We start from the raw sequence: 19,519 nt of genomic DNA on the forward strand, positions 1-19,519 counted from the left end.
GTTCAAAATCCAAATGTTGGAAGAAAAGGTGTCAGGTTTATCTGCTGACAAAGAATTCCTCCAAAGCCAACTTGAGAGTCTGAGCACTTGTAGAGGTAATACATGAAAATGTCCACATGATGTCAATTTGTTGAAGGTTTTTCCATTTTCAGTTTTAATAAGGCACATTCTTTTTTCATCAGAGAGTCCACCAAGGCAGAAGCTAAAAATCAAGATGGAAGCAAAAGATAAAGACAATAGCAACACCTCTGACGCTGACTCAGTTGGCTCCTTCATGTTTTCGGATTCCTCCAGCAGTCTAACACCACGTGTGAAGGTGAAGAAAGAGAAGACATCGAGAGCTAAGCCCCAGTCACGAAGAAGAGGTTAGTTTTATAAAACTGTGGAAGTATAGCATCTCTCAAATGAGTACAACTCTCACATGTTTATACAAATATTTTGTTGTTATACAGTGGCTAGAATAAGTATTTGAACCCATGCTGAAGTTGACTAAAAAGAGGCATATAAAATCATCTTTTGACAATTGATTATAATGCCTTAATTTAAAAAAACAAATGAGTAAAAATCAAACTGCTAAGGACACCAATTTTCTTAGTGATTGAAGAATGTATTGTAAATAGATAAATGTTCCTCCTTGGCCCCAGCCGTGGCGCAACTGGCTGGGGCACCTGCACCGCATGCCGGCGACCCGGGTTCGATTCCCGCCCCGTGGTCCTTTCCGGATCCCACCCCCGCTCTCTCTCCCATTCGCTTCCTGTCTATCTCCACTGTCACTGTCAATAAAGGCATAAAATCGGCAAAAATATACTTAAAAAAAAAAAAAAGGAGGAATGTTTATATGGTTTTATTTTTTAAAGGCCAGCTATTTCATGGATCCAGGATATTATGCATCCTGATAAAGTTCCCTTGGCCTTTGGAATTAAAATAGCTCCACATCCACACACACCCATGCTGGATCCATGAAAAAGCTGGCCTTAGTCTGGGTACCGAGCCATCATCTCGGACTTCTGACACTGAATCAAACCAGATTGAATTTAGATTAAAATGCCTCTGTTGGTGTTTTTTTTTTTTTATTTTGGTGTCGCCTCCATCAGCTCGTCTCTATCTCAGACAAATGAAAGGAAATGTGAATGGGCCTGATGGCCATACAATACTGTAGACTTTGATCACTTACTGATCAGCTTTTTCCAGAAAGTGAAGTGTGATTTGTAGTACTGTAATTGTTTTCTTTTGTTGTAGTGCTGACTACTCATGGAATACTGCAGCGCTATGACAGGGCTCTGAAGAAATTTCAACAAATAGGATCGATGAAGAGGGCATTCACAGCGATTGCAGTTGACCGCAATACGATTGCCAGAACGGCACCTGTAGCCGAACTACGCTTAGTCTGCCCAACAACCTTCAAAGCTGTGCCTGCATGGGATCCTGACAAAGAAAAGATGTCAGAGTTCGCTCAGCGGTGCCGCGCAGCAATGACTGAAGATCTTGAAAACAAAATAAAGCAATGGAAAAAGAAGGGGAAGTTACTGCCCATTGCATATACCGACAAGTAGGCTAATAGGGTGGGCATATAAGGCGTTAAGTTAATATTTTGTGTACTGTAAATCATAAGAGGCAGGTTTTGTTTCTAGCTATTTCAAAAGTGGTATTTTTGTGCTAAGTCATTTGTGCTTCAAAAAAAAAAACGTCTTGGCCCTTTGATGTTGAAAAGGAAAAACATGGGCCGTTTCTCAATACAAAGAACGCTAAAGAACGCTCTCCCATTCTTGAAAGTTTGAACTTGAGAAGTTAAGATCGGGAGTCCAGACTCTAGAGAACGCGAGGACACAGTACGCTAAATTCACAGTTTGAGACAGCAACGTTCTCTCTCTCGGATCAGTTATTTATTTACCCATTTGCTCTATTTGTCTACCCAATATTTCTGACATTTTCAATAACATATATAAATCAGCAGCTTGTTTAAGTTTGTTTTTTTATTTCAAAAACTGTCATTAAATATTTAAAATAATATTCACGTGCCGATAGCGGGAACATGTAAGTTCGTTATAACAGTTGTGATTACGGTTGTGAAGCCTGCCTGTTCCCCGTTAAGAAGCCTAACCATGGATCGGGTTGCAGCAGCAGTTATGGTGGCAATACTGTATCAATGTGCCGAGGAAGAAGCAACAAAAGATTGCGAAGGAGGATACAGGCAAGACAAGCCAGGATGGTCAGGAGAAGACGTGAGAGGAGGCGTGCCCTCGCTGGCCTGGTAGGCGTTTCTAATTTCATCTGCTTCATTGAAGTCTGATAAGTAGCCTAGAAAAGAAACCCAGTGGTGTAGCTAGGCTAGTCTACGTGACACGCAGGACTATGCTGTATACCGACTTAAAAAGCATCACCATCTCAGTATATCTACTTAAAATAGACAGAGATAAAAAAAAAAAAAAAAAAACAATGGCATAAAGATACATATGGAGTTGATCACAGTGTAATTACTTACTACAGCAAACTATCACAGTCAGTGGCAGTTGTTGCGTTTAGGAATAGGGAAGCTCTGATAAAAATTGTCAGTTAGGCCTAGCAGCTATACTAACTCAATACAACTAGGTGCTAGTGTTCTTTGAAGGCAAAATATATTGAAAATTTAACATTTGAGCTGCAACTTGCCTTGCCTTAGGCTACTCCCCGACATTCAGGCCATCCCATTCACCCCCGAGAAGCTGAGCTTCCCTGGAAAATTATGACTTTTGTGGCGTCTGTCCAATAAACATCTGGCTTTTTCTGCGCTGAGACCGGCCTACTGTGTACAGCCATTGACAGCCCATGAAGCCAAGCTACAAATAGCTGTGGAGTTTAACTAGTTTTTAGCTATATAAATTACTTACTTACTTACTTACTTACTTACTAGTATGATCTAGATGGAATGGCTAATGAAATAGGCATTATTTGATGCAATATTCTGTAACATTTTATAGGAGGCTGAGCTTCCCATGTACCCTTAGAGCAATCACCTCTTCACAGTGTATCCACTAAAGCTAACTAGACTACTCCACTGATTAGGTCTACTGTTTTCAGTCTTTGTAAGAGTGGTAGTGTAATGGAGAACATTAGTTAGTTAGAGAAGACTGTTAGTTAGAGCCTTTAATAAATGTTCAGATTTCATTACAGCATAAATAAGCAATTAAAAACATACAAGTTGATATATTATTGTTAAATAAGCAATTAAAAACACTCAAGTTGATATATTTTTGTAAAATAAGCAATTGAAAACATACAAGTAAATATATTATTGTTATTAATAAACCCCCTCTCCCCTCCCCCCCTCTACCTCTTTTAAAAAAAAAAAACAGGAGCAGACTCCTGCAAAGGCCTATGCCCAGTTGAATGTTCACGTGCCCATCCTAGCCTTGTTTTTTGCTGGTGGTGACCTGAAGCCAGCCTTCCGGCTCTCCAGGCGAAGCTTGGAGCTGCTGCTGGAGAAGCTGCCCCGCAAGAAGCAGCACGGATGGAGCCATGAGGTGGAGGTGTTGGTCACTGTGTACTGGCTGGCATGTGGGGCCTCATACAGGGCAACTGCAGATGTTTTTGCCATGCCAGTAGCAACAGTCTGCAGAGTGGTGCATAATGTGGTGGAGGAGATGATGACCATTCTCCATGAGGTCATCCACTTCCCACGGGCAGACCAGCTGGAGGAGATTGGAGATGGCTTTGCTCACCTGGCTCGAAGTCCAGTTTTCAAAGCAGCGGTCGGTGCGATTGATGGGTGCCATGTCAGAAGAAGGGGTACATAAACAGAAAGTTGTTCCCATCAATAGTGCTTCAAGGCATATGTGATGCAAAGTTTGCATTCCTAGACATCTACATTGGCAACACAGGATCGGTCCATGATGCCATGGTGCTGAGGAGGTCACCCACCTACAAGCAGGCCCTGTATCCACCGGCAGGGTACTTTCTGTTGGGTGACGGGGGTTATCCGTGCCTTCAGCGCCCAATCGCAATTATGACACCCTACCGGCAGCCTGTTGCAAGTAAGTAAAACCATTATTTCATTGTTTAAAAGTTTTCTGAAAACTTTATGATTCCTGAACATTGAAAGTAGGCTACTGATTTGATAATTAGCATGTGTAAGATTACACTACACTACTAAAAACACTCATAACACTCATAATGAACACACTGGAAGTATGTACAGTAATATACAACTTCTTTGTGCAGGCAGAGTGGAGGAAGACTTCAACAGGCATCATGCCAAGGCCAGAAACATCATTGAACGCACCTTTGGTATCCTGAAGACACGTTGGAGGTCCATCTTTCTGCGAGCCCTCGAGATCCGCCCTCTGTTTGCGCCAAAAGTGGTTGCTGCCTGCTGTCTCCTCCACAACATCTGTGTGACAGCAGACGATGTGCCACAAGATGAAGAGGAGGAAGAAGCATTCATGGAGGGTCAGGCTGACGAAAATGTAGCTGCAGATGTGCGAGAGCGGGAGCTGTCTGGCAACCATGTCCGAGCTCGCCTTGCTGCCCAACTTGCTGGACCCCCAGAGCTGGCTGGTCACGACTACATATAGTCTTGCAGTCAGTCTCTGTAAATAAAACCGTTATCCAACACAATTCAAATGATTATTTTTGAATGTGACTTTAGTAGCTTAACATACACATTCTGATGCATCTACATTATAATCAAGAGTACACACAGTAAAGTTTCATTGAATTAAAATTTATTGACTAGTCTCTCAAAGAGAGACAGGTAGCGATCAGCTCTTTCAGTCGCTGCTCTCTCCCTCTCCTCCTCTCTGGCCACTGCCTCTCTTTCCCTCTCTTCCTCTTTCTCGGACTGCTCCTGGAGAAACTCCAGATGGCTGCTCCTGGGCCTCTTCCTGGTGGCTTTTGTGGTAGGAGGAGGAGGGGGAGAGACCGACCTAATCACACCACCTGAAGTGGGGGTCAGATTTGCCGCCACTACCAGGGGCGGAGAGATGGCATGCTGCCCCTGGAGGGCGGCATCCATCAGACCATATGGCCAGTTGGCAGCGGTCACCCCCCCAGCCTCTACCCCCTTCCCTGTTGGTGGATCCCTAAGGTCCTGAAAATGTAATATCTAATTTAATTCCACCACATACACATTGTGGTCTTAGTTTCAGATTCAAGCTAAAGCTAAATTATGACATTAGAAGGAATGGGTCTATGAGTTTCTACAAATCATACACAGAGAAGAATTACCTTATATTTCTCCTTCAAATTATTCCACTTCTTTTTGGCCTGTTTCGATGAAATGCCAACAGAACCAGAAGTGGACACAAAAACTCTGGGGAGAATAACAGCAGGCCATACTGTACCTAATCAGCAATCACTGACTAATGTGTAGTATTTGCAGGCCTATTGTGGTGTTGTAACCCAAGATCCCTGTGAATGTTTACCTCAACAATCCATTTTGGATTAAAGTGTGTGCAAAATTACAAATATATGGCTACTTACTCCCATCCATTTTTTGAGGAGTTCCTCCGACCTGTAAACAGCCGGTCATTGGCTGCCCTCCATTCAATTAAGGCCCTGGTTTCGTCGTTAGTCCCTGGGTAAAAGTATAGAAGTAGGTCATAGGTCAAGCACGTAATTACTTACAAGTACAAGTGAAAGTAATTTTATACCTTAACGTCAATCGTCTTTTACGGAAAAGAGGAACACTTTGACATCACACGGTAACATAACATTTAGTTAGGCGTTAACGTTAGCTGTTACTCATCCAAACGATATTTTCAAGGCATAACGTTGTGTCAAAGTCAAAGACCACACATTAACGACGTTGTAAATAAATAAACACAGTAATTAAACTTCTGAAAAGCAGTGCAGTTGCGGTAAAACATAACTAGCTGCTACGGTTGTTTAACTTGACTGTTAACTTTCTACTACGCGAACGGTACGGTAACGTTCACTTAACAGTTAGCTATGTTAACAGCACTGTGTTCATCGTCCCTTGTCCGATATATTACTATTTTCTCACTCAAACAAATGTTCAGAAACACTTATGATCACAGGACAATAAGACAAATTAACTTACAGTTATGTGGTTGTTCTTCGGGTGACCTAGAAGCTGTCGCTGCCGTTGCCATTTTTTCTGTGTTGTGACGTGACGTAACCATAGGAACGTAACGCATTCTGTGATCTCTGCTTCAAGTCAGCTCTTGATGCATCCTTGATAAAAGCAACGATTCGAGAACACTTCCGGGAATTGTATGTGTTCTTGAACAAATGCGAACTTGTGAAATGGAACAGTACTTCGGCAGTGTTTGATGACGTTTTTTTAACGGTTCTCGAGTTCATGAGAACGCAAGTATAGAAAAGAACGCACATTGAGAAACGTCCATGGTTTGTATCTTTAAATAAACCACCTTTGTTCAATATTGACTTGATGATTTATTCATATTTGGTAAATATGAAGGTTTTAAATTTGCCTCCACTTTTTCATAGGCTATGAATCCTCTCCAGCATTTGTAAACATCTCATGAATATCTTATGAAGTCTACATCAAATGTCACTTTACAATACGGGTTGTGAAGCACCTTTAGTAATCCATATACAGGGTAGGCTATTATGAATCCTCTCCAGCATTTGTAAACATCTCATGGATATCTTATGAAGTCTACATCAAATGTCACTTTACAATACGGGTTGTGAAGTATTCATCATACTGGGAAGTGAACTACTGACCATCTGTGGACCTCTGAATGGTTTGACATTACTGTTTTATTTATATATATATATATATATATATATATATATATATAGCCATACAGTCTATTGTTGTGGCTTTGTTCCATGAAATCTTGCTAGATCGACGTAGTAACCGTTTCAGAAAAGCAATAAGCCACTCGAGTCCGTGCTTTATACTCCGCTCGCGTCGTGCTAACAATGTCCCTTAGCCTAGGCTAGGCTATGCACGGCATCTCTGGGCTTATTGCTTAAACAAACTGACAAACAAAAAACTAAATTCTCCTGGACACTGGATTTCCCCAAATCCCCATTGAATAAGATGTGACATCATGATCAGGTTGGCTAAAACAAAAAAGACAGCAATTCTGCTTTGCGATTGTTGGACTTTTATTTTGACAAGTTTTTGACGTTTTGTCTTCCACATTCATGAAAGGGTAGGTATGAATGTTGAGTCACGTCTCATGAAACAGTCATGAATTCTTCATGTGCAGTTCGTGACAGCTGTTATGAATGTGTTATGAATGAACTCGTCAAGTAAAGTGTTACCGAATTAAGTAACTTTAGCGACTGCGCTTTAGACGACAGAACGACAAAGCCGGCGTACTGAGTCGCAGAGAGAAGTGTTAGTAAAACAGTTTAAAACACCCGCTGAATTCCTATAGGCTAGCACTGATTGGATGAATCGAATGGGGGAGTTTCCTGAAAATGTAAACAAAGGCTATGATTCGTTACATAATGAATAGGAGGAGTAAGAAAGATACACTACGAGTCTCCCTAGTAGAACCTTCGCTGAAGCTATCATTTCTGTTTAAACATTGCAAGTTTTCATGGTGACCATAGGCGCAGCTGTAGCTGATTGTGGAAGCCGATTGAAAATACATAAGTTTAGAGTGAACGTTTCAACTATTATTGCCATGAGTAGTGTGGTCAAAAAACACTAAAATAAAACAATAGCCTAAATAACTATAGTGCGTAATGGACATGGCTCTATCCTAAATAATTTTCGAGGTTTGCCATTTGGTAATATGACCTATCCTTACTGACAATAATTTAGATTGAGCACAACTAAAGTTGCACGAAGGCAAAATACACTCCTAAGCCTATTATGTAGCCTGGCCAATTAATAGATAGGCTATTGTAAATGTGCAGAACCAGCATTTGCATGCGTGCTTGCCGGTGAGGTGTAGCCTACAAAAATGAGCATAACATCTGATTAATAAAGTATGGCTATGTTGGTTTAAAATTCAAGTAACGTGCGCTATTTAACCCCTTGAGACCGACTGTATCGCAGTCTGCCGACACAGCCAGGCGATGCTCCCAACCCATTCATTCTTTTGGGCACAAATTAATGGGTTTGCCCTAAATGGACCTGCGGGGAGAGCGCGCAGCAGCTATTGTTATGTATTGAGCCGGCTAACAAAGTTTTGTGCGTTAGAGATTCCTGCATGCTGCATTACCGTGATCCTTACCTTGTGGATGATTGTTTTCTCATTGGAATACAGCAATGACAGGATGCCTTTTTTCTAACAAACGCGAAAGCTGAGATTGTTGGAACGACCAACAAACTGTGAGATAAACATTGTTTTTCGTTTCTGGGAGTAGGCTAGTGACAATGCCCCCAAATTTTTGAGATACCCCTACCGGAGGTAGAACTAAACCCAACAATGTTTTCCCTCATCTCTAAGGTTTCCCATACATGACTATTTCCTATTGTGAAATGGTACCACCATCAGCTACCTCCACAGGCCAATGGGAACCAAGAGGAGGCAACAATTTAAAGTTTACAATGTCTACTATAATGTCATCTATCTATGAATTACAGGAATGTCTGTCTGCCATTTGCATGTATCTCAAACTATTCCTCCAATTGCTTTCAAACTAGTGTCTTGCTATGGGCACGAGTAAGTGCAATGGCAAGTTTGGCGGTGTTTGCTAGGCGGGGGCCCCTCTGGTTCAAGCGGCTTGGATTGAGTCTCTGGAGTATTTATTTTTTCTCTGTCACCCATGGCGCACCAAGGAATACGTTTTGGCCCTGGAGCGTTTGCTGGTCTGGACCTCCAGGGGGACTTCCAGTGCCTCACAGCCTGCCTGGCACAGGACTTCCCAACTCAGCCGAAACGTCCAGGGCCAGACCGCCAGGCCTACTGCGGCCAGAGGGATCGGCCCACAACGCCCTGGACATAGCCCTGGACATAGCCCTGGACATTGCCCTGGACATTGCCCTGGACATTGCCCTGGACCTCGCCACGCCCAACTCTGGACAAGCACCCTTAACCACCGGTCACCGTGCCCACCTCGAGCTAACCTGTGTTCACCAGCTTTCACAGTCCGTATCCATACTGAAAATCAAGATCAAGTGATCTTTTGCCCTTCTGCTCCATGGGAGGTTTCTGGCCTTACAAGCTTGCCTTAGGACACCTGCGTTACAGTTTGACAGGTATACTACGCCAGTCAAACTCCCCACCTGCCACTGTCCCCAGAGCGGGTCGCGACGGCCCAGCATTCGCCAACCCCGGGCTATAACCGCGGCGCCCTCCCCAGCCGAAGAGAGGTGGAATCTAAGCCAGCATCTTACTTAACCAGCCGACGTGTCCCCTCCACAGGTGTCATGGCCGAGAGCACCCATCGGCACCAGCCCCCCTACGGTCTTCTCCAAGGGCCTTCCCACAAGACACCATTTTTCTCCACCTTGCTCAGACCGATATTGAGGCTTATATTTGAAGGGCTAGCACCTCTGGGCACACCTACCAAGCCCTGTTTCTTGGGCCACTCAGGCATAAGAGGCAAAACTGTTACAGGGACCCATTCCTCCTTCTTGTGTTGTAGTATTGGCAATCACCGCACCAAACCTTCACACTACCGTTAGACTTTGCATCGCGGGCAGTGGAATTGCTTTTAAGTGCAGCAACTTTAATATACGCTATTGGAGCTGGAATTACCATGGCTGCTGGCTCCAGACTTGCCCTCCAATGGGTCCCATGGGTTTAAGATATGCTCATTCCAATTACAGGGGCTCGAAAGAGACCTGTATTGTTATTTTTCGTCACTACTTCACCGTGTTGGAAATGGGTCATTTGCGCTCCTGCTGCCTTCATTGGATGTCGGAATCGCCGCTGGTTGGGCAGGCAGCTCACTGCTCTGGGTTAGTGTGTGATTCACCTCACTGTGTGTGTGCTGTGTTCACTAATATGACTAAGACAGGTGACACACAAATCAAATGACATACCTAATGGCATAGCTTCAATATTGTGTCATAATTTATTAGACAAGAAATACATGTAAGTTTGAATCAAATCGAATCAACATGCATTTTGATTGAGACAGGTGTTTTTTTTTAAGTCTTGAGTCAAAAATGAAGCTGCATAGTGATAGAAATATTTGGGTACATCAGGAAATGTCTTATGTTGTGTGATGACGCCCAAACAGTATGGCATACCTAATGGCTTAGCTTCAATTTTGTATCACAATGTAAAATATATGTGAAAAAGTATGCTATTGTGTGTAGAGTCCTGCTTTACTTGACAATGAACACATGTTTGAACCAAATCAACATGCATTTGACAAGTGATTGCGAAGGTAAGTCGGGTCACAAAGGAAGTTGCAAAGTCTGGTGTGTCTGTCCTCTTACTGTGAAACTCACCTCACAATGTTCTCAACCCAGGGAAGAAACACAAAGTGGTTGATGCTGCTGGTAAACTAGAGGATCTGATCTGCTCTCGTCATGATAAACTGCTGGAGGTCCTCTGTCGCACTGATCAGACATGCATATGTGTGTGCTATGTGTCATGGATGAACACAGAGGACATGAGACAGTTTCAGCTGCAGCCGAGCGAATTGAAAAACCGGTAAGAGAGTCCTGTAATTTACCCCCCCCCCCCCCCCACACACACACACACAAACACACATGTTTTGTTGTGTGTGTGTGTGTGTGTGTGTGTTTTTGTTTTCAGCTACGTTTTACATTATGCATTACTATTTGGTGTGTAATTTGTTTTGTTTTGTTTATGTGAAAGCAATAAAAATATATTCACAAAAAAAGAGTCATGTAATCATTACAGTTTTTTTCAATTGCTTGCACATATTTTCAAAGCTGTTTTTTTTTTTCAAAGCTCTACACACTAATTCAATAATTGCTCAAATGAAATGCAAAAAGTGCCCCCTGTCTTGCAAAATCAAACACAGCATTCAAAGTATTGTAAACATTGTAAAGCAAGCATTTGTCTCACATCATAAACACATTTTCCATAGTATTATAAACTTAAAATATATATAAAATTATGTCTATCATTTACAATAACATACAGTAATATGCAAAAAGAACTCAATCCAATCAATATTGGAACCAAAAAATATGTATTTTTCTGAATAAATCAGTTGCTGTTGTGAATTATGTTTTGTACAGCAATATGAAAAAACAAAGCATGTACACCAACCACCACATATGGCGGTACATCAACCAAAAAAAAATAGAGATTTACAGTAATGCATGACAAAAGTGTGTGTGTGTGTGTGTGTGCGTGCGTGCGAGAGAGAGAGAGAGAGCTAGTTGGGTGTGTATTTAGGGTCCATCTCTCCTCCGGGCTGGCTCTGGCCACAATATTTCATCTATCACATGCCATATAGGCCTATATCAGGCAGTGATTGGTTGGTGTTCAGTAAAGCAATTATTGTTTGCACGAGGACAGAGTCTGAGGCACTGATGACTAATTGTGGCATTTTCATTGGTTGTGTTTGAAATAGGATTTGAATTTTGAAATTGAAATCAAGTTACTTCCTGATAGATTTTTGTGTGTTAGGTAGAGAGTTGTGTGTATTGAATTGCAAGAAGTTAAAAGCTGAATTGAAAACGGTCAAGGCTGAGAATTAGTGTATGGTTCTGCTGAATTGAAGTTTGAGTAATGGATTTAGAAATTGTGTGCTACATAAAGGATTTGTGTGTAAGCAATTTAAAAAAAACTGTAATGTGCCCCAATTGCGTCCAACCCTGTCGATGACTGTATTACACACACATGCCCACTTTATGATCGGCCAGGTTTGAGGGGGGTGGTATTACAGTAAGCACCACTTAGATCAATATGTTTTGTGTAGAGTAACCACAGGTGGCACTAAAATCACTGAATCACTGAAATTGAAAAAGGATATCCCCACCCTTCAGCATATTGATCTCAATGGTGCATTTTGCCCATGTTCAGGGTGGAAAATAAAAAAGAAAGACTTGCATAAGACAGGTCTATTTGGTGTTTTTGAAAATAAGGAATCATGGAGAATAAAGAAAAATATTAAATAAATCCTTGTATACACTTTCCCACAAAGTGATAGGGTGCTCTGAAAATGAGATCCAAAATGATTTTTTTCAGAATTGTGAGGTCTACAGACCCTGAAGGAAGTTGTCTTCTGTTCATTGCTTTTTGTGTGAGTGTTGCTACTTAAATTAAATTAAATTCTACCTCCATTAGGAAAATACTATGTATGAAGCCTTAAACAGGGTTTTTTCAATTATGTATTTATTTATTTTAAAGGCATTTGCGCTTGATGATGATGGAGGTTATTGTTCAATGTTTATCACAATACCAATGGTATTACGCTGTCCCTAGGGGCTTGATGAGAGTAGATATTGTGAACTTGTCTTGGATATTTGTGATTTTTGAATGTAAAAAGGTGCAATTGGTGAATTAACTCTTTTCAGAAGTGGATAAACTATTTCTTAAATTTCAAATGTGGATACGCTGCGTTTATTTGCCTTCAATCTTGATTCTGTTTTCTGTACTCCCATGGCCGCCACCCAGTTTATGACGTCAGGTGGCATAGCATATTGCTGTATTCTAATTCTAACATGACTTGGCCTATTGCTGTACTCTAATTAACATGACGTGGCATATTGCTGTATTCTAATTCTACATATTGCTGTATGCATTGCTACTAGAGCAGCATATTGTTACCATGACGTAATGAATACATACTGCACCATGGGCACCCTGTACCATTGCATACCTAGTTCACGTGAGTGTGTTTACATTCATAAGTGTGTGTGTGTGTGTGTGTGTGTTTTCAAGGTTTTTTCATCAATTGCCTCTTTTCTCTTCTCTACTGTGCTCTTTGCTATTTTCTCTCTGCCCTTTGTATCCCCAAATGTCAATACATACAGACTCTTACAATTACACCCACACATGCATGAAGACACACACACACACACAAACACACACACACACACACACACACACACACACACAAACTCACCAAAATGTGACCTTTGCACAGCATGAGGCTGACACTAACTAACAACAATTCTAAACATACACATTCCAAAATGCAATATCAGGTCATCAGTTCTCTCTCACACAGACACGCACGTACACACACACACACACCAGTCAGTTCTGTCCTACTGTCATAGAGCGATCCACATAGCATGTAGTGCACACACTCACACACACACACACACACACACACACACACACACACACACACATCTTGCCCAATAGGCAGCCCTTGATCTGTCCCGTGAGGAGCAGCTGGGGGTTACTGTAGGTGCCATGCTCAGTGTTTCAAAAACACCACATGAGGTGTCCTACACAAAATACATGATGTACACATCATGGAAACTAGCTTTTATGTTTGCTAACTGGCAAAATTGGCTAACTTGTAAACATATAAACAAAAGTGTCAAAGGTTTAAAGTGTCATCTTATTCCTAAGCAACGACACATTAAATCATCACATACCCTTCACCATCCCTAGAGGTCCACTGCCTTCCAAGATGGCAAGATGGCGGCGCGCAGCGGTGCAGCGGCCCTTAGCTCTCCGACACGGTGCATTCTTTTAGTACTTTTTTTAAGTTTATTTTTAGAATTTTGTTGCGCAAACGTCACTTTAAGTCGCCAGAACCTGATCGACCTCGGCCTGAGGTACAACTTGGCTGTTACCAACGAGTATCAGCAGGCACACAACATCCCGGAGGACATTACGAGACCGCCCGGATCTCCCTGGATGGTCAACCCGCCTAGCAAGCGAAGGAGGCGGCGTAGGGAGAGGAAACAGAAGCGGGGATGCCGGTCGGGCTCGGATGCTAAGCTACGTAAACAACCACACAGGCCAGCATTACCGAGCCTTTTCCTATCAAACGCCAGATCCTTAACACACAAAATGGACGAGTTGGAATTACAGACAGCCACGACGAACTTTGTACGTAACTGTAGTGTTATTTTCATCACGGAGACGTGGCTTCACCCGCTGATTCCAGACGCTACAGTCCAGCTAGCGGGCCGCACGCTACATCGGCAAGACAGAAACGAAAACTCGGGTAAGAGCAGAGGAGGGGGGCTGTGTGTCTACGTACATAACGAGTGGTGTGGCAGCAGCAGGATCATTGAAACATACTGTTCTCCTGATATAGAGGTTCTTGCAGTCTCGTGCAGACCTTATTATCTCCCGAGGGAGTTCACTGTGGTCATTGTGTTAGCTGTTTACATCCCTCCGGATGCTAACGTTAGCTCAGCCCTCAGCATTCTGCTTGATACCATCAACAAACAGCTGCTCGCACACCCTGATGGAGTTTTTGTTGTTGCTGGTGATTTCAACAAAGCGTGCCTAAAGACTGTGCTGCCCAAATTCGTCCAGTATGTGAAGTTTGCCACCAGAGGAGATAGCACCTTGGACCATGTTTACTCCAACATTAAACATGCGTACAAAGCTACTCCCCTGGCTGGATCTGACCACCTCTGCATGTCCCTCACCCCCACCTACACCCCCCTGCTGAGGAAGACAAAGCCTCAAACAAAGACTGTACAGACTTGGCCAGAGGGAGCCCTCTCTCAGCTACAGGACTGCTTCTCCACCACTCTATGGGACTTATTCTCAAGCCACAACCTCCAGGAGTACACAGACACTGTACTCTGCTACATTAAGAACTGTGTTGACAACGTCACCGTCAACAAACGGGTCAGGGTTTTTCCAAACCAAAAACCCTGGATGAACAGCAAAGTGCGGTCCCTCTTGAAAAGCCGAAATGCCGCCTTCAAGTCAGGGGACAGGGCCCTGTATAGCAGTGCCAGGTCAGACCTGAAAAGAGGGATCAGGGAGGCCAAGGTGGCCTACAAGAGGAAAATAGAGGACCACTTTGCTGTGAATGATCCCAGAAGAATGTGGCAGGGAATAAATCACATCACCAACTACAGGAACAGCAACCAGGTGACTGCTAGGACTGACGCCTCGCTGGCAGAGGAACTCAACAGCTTCTTCGCCCACTTTGAGACAGACAGGTCCTCAGCAGCCACAGCACTCCCACCCACCCCCAGTACCGGCACAATGTTGACACTTCAGGAGCACGAAGTGAGACATGTGCTGAGGACAGTGAACCCCAGGAAGGCGGCCGGTCCCGATGGAGTACCTGGAAAGGTACTCAAAGCTTGCGCCGACCAACTGACTGGAGACTTCACAACCATATTCAACCTATCCCTGGAGCAGGCCATCATCCCACCCTGCCTCAAAACATCTACATTAATACCCGTTCCCAAGAAGACAGCAGCGGACAACCTCAACGACTACAGACCTGTGGCACTCACGCCTGTAGTCATGAAGTGCTTTGAGAGACTGGTCTCACAGCACATCAAGGCCTGTCTGCCTCCCACACTGGACCCACACCAGTTTGCCTACAGGGCAAACCGATCCACAGAGGACGCTATCACCATAGCGCTCCACACCACGCTGAGTCACCTGGAGCACCGGGAGAGCTATGTCAGAATGCTCTTCCTGGATTTCAGCTCAGCCTTCAACTACATCCTGCCGGAGATCCTGGTCCAGAAGCTCTCACACCTGGGCCTCTCCGACCCCATCTGCTTCTGGATCAAGGACTTCCTGTCTGATCGTCCACAGTCTGTCAGACTCGGCCCACACCTATCCAGCACCATCACACTCAGCACCGGCTCCCCACAAGGATGTGTATTGAGTCCCCTCCTCTTCACTCTCTACACCCACGACTGCTCCCCGACCCATCTCTCAAACAGCATCATAAAGTTCGCGGATGATACCACCGTAGTCGGGCTCATATCAGCTGGAGACGAGTCTGACTACAGAGATGAGGTCAACAGACTGACAGCATGGTGTTCAGTTAACAACCTCAAACTGAACACCACCAAAACCAAGGAAATTATTCTGGACTTCAGAAAGGGCAGAGCAGTCCCGTCCCCACTGCACATTAATGGGGACTTAGTGGAAAGAGTCCACTCCATCAGGTTCCTGGGCGTGCAGATCTCCGACGACCTCTCCTGGACTGTCAACACCACGGCGGTGGTGAAGAAGGCTCAGCAGCGTCTCCATTTCCTGAGAGTGCTCAGGAGGAACAACCTGGAGGAGAGGCTGCTAGTGACCTTCTACAACGCCACCATAGAGAGCATCCTGACTTACTGCATCACAGCGTGGTTTGCAGGGTGCTCTGCAGCAGACAGGAGAGCGCTGCAAAGGGTCATCAACACAGCCCAGAAGATCACCGGCTGCTCTCTGCCTAGCCTGGAGGCTATTGCCAGCTCTCGCTACCGCAGCAGAGCTGGAAACATCATCAAGGACTCCTCCCACCCCGCAAACCACCTGTTTGACCTGTTACCCTCCGGAAGGCGGTACAGGTCACATAGAGCCAGGACAAGCAGGCTCAGGGACAGCTTCTTCCCCAGAGCCATCACAGAGACAAATAACATGAAACAAAAATAGATTACCTGCACACTCACTCATACACTGGGACACATATACTGATCATATTGATCATACAAACTGCCGCATACTTTTAATATTTTATTTTACAATCATATTGATCACACAAACTGCTGTATACTGTGAATACTTACTGTGAATATTTATGCAGTTATAGATAAATATAAAGTGTCCTTTTTATAGGTATATTGTTATAGTTATGGATATTTAGATAGTATCTTTCTTTGTATATAGCTTTAAAAGTATTTCTTCATCTTCTGTTCAAATGTTATATTTATATTGCATGCAGATTGCACCAGAGGAGTGGCATTCAAATCTCGTTGTACAACATACAATGACAATAAAGGCTATTCTTCTATTCTATTGGTGTGGTGTTTTATTCAGTTAGCCTATTAGCTGGTTTCATGTTCATTGAGCTTAATGCAAATCAAACCAGCTAATAGGCTAACTGGGGGGGGGGGGGGGGAACAAACACCATGCCAATCTCTAGGTAAAGTGAAGAGTAAAGTGGGGTTATTATTACTTTAGACCCCTGTATTTTAAAACATTTATTTATTTAATGGAAGGCCTTGATCCAGACCTACTCTATGCTACATTTATACACTAAAATGCGCACACGCGCGTGCACACACACACACACACACACACACTCACACACAGACACACTCACACTCACACATTCACACATTCAGACACTACTGAGAACTGGAGCGAATGGAGGTCAGATGTCTTTAGGTGGTGAACACACATACCACCAATCTCCAGACACACACACACACACACACACACACAGAGAGATCTCTTCAGGTGGGTGGCATTAAGCAGCTGGCAGAGGCGGGCAGAGGGCACAGGGCATCGGCGCGCTGCATAGAGCATTCTGTCATGTGCTATCGCTCCTGGCAAGGTGAGAATGAGAGTTTCATTAGGGCCACGAGAGGCCAAGGAACTACAGACAGAGAGAGAAGGAGAGAGAGCAGGACAGAGAGAGAGAGGGAGAGCAGAACAGAGAGAGAGAAAAGGAGGGAGAAAGAGAGCAGGACAGAGCAAGAAAGATGCAGTAAAGAGGAAAGAAGAGAGAGAGAAGGGGGGAGAGAAAGAAAGTAAAGAAAATTGAGAGTAAATTAAAGAAGAGAGATAGGGAGAGAGAGCAGGATAGAGACAGAAAGACACAGTAAAGGAAAGAAGAGATGAGTGGGAGAGAGAGACAGAGAGAAAGAAAGAGTTGGCAGTGGGATAAATGTTACATGGAGAGAAATAAATCATGAGAGAGAGAGAGTGAACAGAGACAGAGTCTGTGGTGCATGTCTGTCCCCTCCATGCTCCGACTGTAAAGTGATACGAGGTGTTCATTGTGGCCGGAGACCAGCGTCAGCGTGTATAGTACGTGTTTGTGTGTGTGTGTGTGTGTGTGTGTGTGAGAGTGAGTGTGTGTGTGTGAGAGAGTGAGTGAGTGAGTGTGTGTGTGTGTGTGTGTGTGTGTGTGTGTGTGTCTGTGTTGTGTGTGTGTGTGTGTGTGTGTGATCCATCACCCGTCTCTGCTCATTTCTAATTAGTGCCAAATGGTTTCTGAAGAGGCAGGCTGAGCTAATGAATGGAGCCAGCTGGCTCTCTACTCCCTCTGGAAGTAGCGTGGACACACTCACGCTGGACACCACACATTGCCCCTGTCTCAAACTAGATGTGCATTATTGCCCCTGTCTCAAATTAGATGTGCATTATTGCCCCTGTCTCAAACTAGATGTGCATTATTGCCCCTGTCTCAAACTAGATGTGCGCTATTGCCCCTGTTTCAAACTAAATGCCCCTGTCCCAGACTGAAGCCCCAGCATTGGCCCTGTCCCTTACTTTACTAGATGTCCAACATTGCCCCTGTCTCACACTAAATGTCTGTTATTGCCCCTGTCTCAGACCAGATGCCAGTTATTGCCCCTTTTCTAGGGTAGATGCCTGTTACTGCCCCTGTCTCAGACAGGACTCCTGACATTGCCCGTCTCACACTAAATGTCAGTTACTGGTATTGCCCCTGTCCAACTAAATGCCAGTTATTGCCCCTTTCTATACTATATGCCTGTTATTGCCCCTGTCTCAGACTAAATGCCAGTCATTGATGCATGCATGTAAGATAAGCTGGTATACCTTCCCCACGATGAGATCTCGATCTCACCATAACCATAAATACCATGTGTTGTTCTGTTGCCAGCCATGAGTTTCTATTACCGGCTTGCTAGCTTGTGGTCTGAGTACCTTACAGGCAGTTGTGTCATTCTCTGATAAACAGAATGGGCTTCTCTGTGACCAATACAGACTGTGAAAGTAGCTATGAAGTCTGTAGCCCAGACACTTACCCGCCTAAGAGAGGGTTATCGGGGGTAGTAGAAGGGATGGACAATGAATGGGAGGGTGCATCTGTGGTGGAGGGGGTAAAACAATTCTGTGATGTAAACATTAATACATCTAACCATTCTCTGATAAACAGAATGGGCTTCTCTATGACCAATACGGACTGTGAAAGCAGCAATGATGAAGGTCAACCCATCAAACTGAAGCCAGCGCTCGAAGAGGAGAGCTCACCCCACCTCTGACACGACGTGTTAGATCGGTCAACAGTGACCGCGGGTCTCTGGAGAGAGCTGTCACCGTGGTCAGCCTTGACCTGCTGCCTCATGGGTAATAGCCATGCGCTATGACTGCGTCACCACGGAAACGGAGGCTCATTGGTATGGAGGTCGGGCGGCCACCGTGGAGGAGGAGAGGCTCCCTTCTGCTTCACAAAGCCTTTTGCCGTCTTTGAAGGAATGCCGATTTCTAAAGGTGATTGACAAAAAGGTTTCAGGGGGATGGGTGCTGTGACTGCATGAGTTAAATAATTCAGGCTTCTATTTAGCATGCTGTATGCTTTTATGCACGTTTATAACTGTGGAAGGAGTTTAAAGCCACTCTAAAGAGTTTGTTTTGTACCTTAAAATAATGTTTCCAAAAATGATTTCAGTGGTTCATCAACTCGTAACAGGGTGAACGGCATGTGGACATTTGCTGGATAAACAAATAGTTTGCGTGCGGCAGAGAAAAAAATGCTTTAGTGTTGCCTTGCCAGATATAGCAAAGTTAGGTGCCTTGCTCAAGGAATG

This window comes from Sardina pilchardus, chromosome 17 (assembly GCF_963854185.1).
Source record: "Sardina pilchardus chromosome 17, fSarPil1.1, whole genome shotgun sequence".
NCBI classification, from domain to species: domain Eukaryota; kingdom Metazoa; phylum Chordata; class Actinopteri; order Clupeiformes; family Clupeidae; genus Sardina; species Sardina pilchardus.